This window comes from Gossypium arboreum, chromosome 4 (genome assembly GCF_025698485.1).
Source record: "Gossypium arboreum isolate Shixiya-1 chromosome 4, ASM2569848v2, whole genome shotgun sequence".
Taxonomy (NCBI): domain Eukaryota; kingdom Viridiplantae; phylum Streptophyta; class Magnoliopsida; order Malvales; family Malvaceae; genus Gossypium; species Gossypium arboreum.
This window is the reverse complement of record NC_069073.1, coordinates 33375897-33379895: the sequence shown is the minus strand read 5'-3', so window position 1 is coordinate 33379895 and position 3999 is coordinate 33375897. Positions and strand designations below refer to the sequence as shown.

Here is a 3999-nt window from a genome sequence, read left to right as displayed (position 1 = left end):
CAAACTGTTTTGCCTACTGATTGCTTGTTTATTAAAAAGAATGATTACACACTGATTTTGCATAAACTCACCTCTCTGCTTTCCTGTGCAGGTAATCCTTAGATGGGTCTGTGCTGTGAGGGACTTGATAGGGGCCACACTACTGATTTTGATTCCTGTCTCGGTTTTAACCTTGAAGTTAATTTATTTTGAGTGTTCGTTTGTAATAAGGCCTCTTAAAGTTTTATATTTTGGGATTTCTAAATGTTTTGATTACAACTGTTAGCTTTAGGACACGAGTGTTCAAAAAGATAACTGTTTTCAAAAACATCACGTTTACACAACACATTTTCTAAGCTTCCGCAAGAGACAACATTTTAAAAGAATAATCAAAACCATTTTAAACATGGTAAACAGTGTGTTCTAAAGTCCTCACGAAAAAGAAGTAACAAAGATAATTATGTAAAATGGGTTTTCTTTCAATATCACACTTTCTTAGATATGTGACATCGCTAGATTCGACCATCTAGGCCGGGTTTAGGGTGTTACAGTATGGTTCAACTTGGGTTGGTTTCTAAACTTGTTGGGTAAATCCAGTTCACTAGGTTAGCCTGGGTTGTGCATATGTGTTACTGGGCCCAGCCCCTTGGTTACTCCAAGAGAAATTAGGGTGGTTTTGCCAAAATGGGTTATAAAAATTGGATTGTAGTCCTTGCCTTCCTTGGTTTTGGTTTTGGTTACCCATGTAATACACGATTTTTGGGTTTGATAGACATTCTTCAAACAAGTGTCCTTCCCCACAATAAACACAAGCTACATTTTTGTATTGATTCGGTGCCTAAGCTACAAAATTATTAAACCCATTAATGGTAAATTTTTTAAGCATTGAGGAAATCGAAGATACCTGAGATGCTAGTGAAGTGAGTGGATCCACTTCATGCATTCCTACTCAATTGGTTGGCCATTGATAATTATTATTGGCAATTCTTTCAATGATTTCATAATCCTCATTATAAAACTTAGAAATGAGAGCTCCATTAGCAGAGGCGTGTACTACCACTCTCGTGTCAGCATTGAGACCATTATAGAATATCTCTAGTTTGATGAAATATGGGATTCCATGATGAGGGACATTCCATAATAATTCTTTGTACCTTTCTCATGCCTCATACAAGGACTCATCATCCATCTGTTGGAAAGTAGTGATCTCGTTCCTCAATTTATCATTCTTGTTAGGTGGGAAGTACTTCATAAGGAATCTTTCTGTAACTCTAGCCATGTGGTAATGGAATTTGGTGGCAATTAGTTTGATAACCCGTAATTTATTCATATTTTTACCCTATGCTTAACACATTTTTATGGATGATTTTTCCTCAGAATTGGTGATTTCGATGCTCCTAATGCCTTAATTTCATGTTTTATACTTAGGAGAGCATAGGAGAGCGAAAGGAATGAGAAATGGGCCAAAAACAGAGAAAATGGGCCAAAGTACGAAATCAACACGGCCTGGACTTCCTCACACGGGCAGACCACACGGTTGTGTCAATTTCGCAGAATCAAAGCACAACTCACATGGGTAGAACACACGCCCATGCCATTTTAATAAGTTCGAGCACGGCCTGAAATAATCACACATGGGCGTGTCCTTGCCGAGCCCAAGTTGAGTCCAATTTGTAAAAGGCTAATTTTGAGGGTTCTTAGGCATTCCAAAGCCTATAAATACACCCTAGAAGAGGAAGAAAAGGGGACAGAGAAAAAAGGAGGCAAGGAACTGCTCAAGGGAAGCCGATTGATCCATCTCAGAAGTCGAATTCACCATCAAGACTGAAGATCTCCCCTCAATTTCTTTTCAAGAGTTTTGGGTTTTCTTTATGTTTTGTATTCATTATTCTTCTAAGATGTTTTCCTTTTTAGTTATGAACTAAATTCCCTAAATACCTAAGGGGAATGAAACCTAAGACAAATCTTGTTATTATTTTCTGAATTGTATGATAAATATTTAACTTGTTCTTAATTCTGTGTTCTTAATTCTTGTTTTGATATCCTAGGATACTGATTCAAGATAAGCTCTTATTCAGAGGAGGTATAGACCCTGTCTAAGAGTACATTTGTCATAATTAAGCATAGTTGATTGTGCACCTAGAGATAGGGTGACAAGATTTTGCCAAATTAGGGTGAAACCTAATAAGGGGATCTATAGATCGAGTTAATGCAACCCTAGGGTGTTAATTAGAGAAAAGTCTTAATTATTCAATCTAGGGATTAGACGTTATTAGTCTTGAATAAGGATAATAACATAATCTAGGGATCTCTACGGAACAAGTTAAATGAATGGATCGTCTGATTCGGAGCCAGAATAACAAGTAAAGTCTAGGTGAATTTTTCCTTAGGTATTGTCTTAATTCAATTGTTTTCCAAAAAGTAATCCACCAATTCTACTTTTTGTGAATTCTTAGTTTAGATAATTAGCTAGTTAAAACAAAACCCCCTTATTTTTAGGCTAGATAATAAAAAGATAGTCATTACTAGTACTTTTAGTTCCTTTGGGATCGACAATTCGGTCTTGCTAAAACTATACTACTGTTCGATAGCTACACTTGCCTACATCGTGATAATAGTTAGTTTCAAGAACGATTCATTATAAATATTTAAAACCTATCACACGAAAATCGCAATCAAGTTTTTGGCACCGTTGCCGGAGAACTAAGAAATTAGGAACCCTCAATTTTTATTACTTTAGCCATTTATTTTTCTTGCAAGTTAATTTTATTTATTTTTATTATTTATTAATTTACTTTTTCTTTCTCTTGGAATTTTTTTTTATAGTTTATGACTAGAAGAAACTCGTCAGGACCACTACTTTTTGATGAAGAAATCGATCGCACAGTTCACAGAAACCAAAGAGAAATAATGCGAAGCTTAAGATACACAGAGAACGAGCAAGCAGACGATACTTTAACCACAACCGAGGAGATGGCTGAAAACCAAGAAAATCTGCTACCTCCTGCGATTGCTGTTAATCAGAATCCTGCTCTGCGTACTATGTATGATTATGCTAAACCTACTTTAACAGGAACTGAGTCAAGTATAGTTGACCTGCTATTGCTGTAAATAATTTTGAACTGAAACCTAACACAATTCAAATGATACAACAATTTCTTCAGTTTGATGGTTTGCAGGATGAGGATCCAAACACTCATTTGGAAAATTTCCTAGAATTCTGTGATACATTTAAAATTAATGGCATTTCTGACGATTCCATTCATCTTTGGTTATTCCCTTTTTCATTGAGGAACAAAGCTAAACAGTGGTTGAACTCGTTACCACGAGGGTCAACTACTACTTGGGAACAAATGACCGAAAAATTTTTATTAAAATATTTTCCCTGGCTAAAATAACCAAATTACGTAATGATATCTCTTCGTTTGTACAGATGGACTTAGAAACTCTTTACGATGCATGGGAGAGATACAAGGACCTATTACGAAGGTGTCTTCATCATGGATTACCTCTATGGTTGCAAGTTCAAACATTCTATAATGGTGTGAACCCCTCGACAAGGCAAATGATTGATGCAGCAGTCGGGGGAACCATCATCAACAAAACACCTGAAGAGGCTTACGAGTTTATTGAAGAGATGTCACTAAATAACTATCAGTGGCAAGTCATGAGGACTAAGCCAACTAAAACAGCAGGTGTTTATAACATCAATTCAGTTACTATGCTTTCAAACCAGGTAGAACTTCTAAATAAAAAGATTGATGGTTTACTTGGTATTACTCAGGTACATCCAGTAATGAGGTGCGAGACAAATGGAGGAGGAGCATGCACAAAGTATCAGCCCTTCAACCCTAGCATCGAGGAGGAACAAGTCTAATAGATGGGTAACAATAACTCTAAATCCCAAAATAACCCATATAGTAACACTTATAATGCAGGTTGGAGGAACCATCCCAATTTCTCATGGGGCGATTAAGGAAATCAAAGACCACGACATCTTCCAGGTTTTCAACAATCACC

The 3999-nt window shown here is 36.5% G+C and overlaps 2 non-coding genes across 2 annotated transcripts; one reads left to right on the top strand and one right to left on the bottom strand.

Annotated features, from left to right (window-relative positions):
• Positions 1-1094: 1094 nt before the first annotated feature.
• On the top strand, positions 1095-1201 carry LOC128292159 (small nucleolar RNA R71). The gene has a single exon (XR_008282144.1). It is a non-coding gene; the product is annotated as a small nucleolar RNA R71 (small nucleolar RNA).
• Positions 1202-3380: 2179 nt separating this feature from the next.
• On the bottom strand, positions 3381-3486 carry LOC128292494 (small nucleolar RNA R71). Its single transcript, XR_008282479.1, has one exon. It is a non-coding gene; the product is annotated as a small nucleolar RNA R71 (small nucleolar RNA).
• Between the last annotated feature and the right edge of the window lie 513 nt (positions 3487-3999).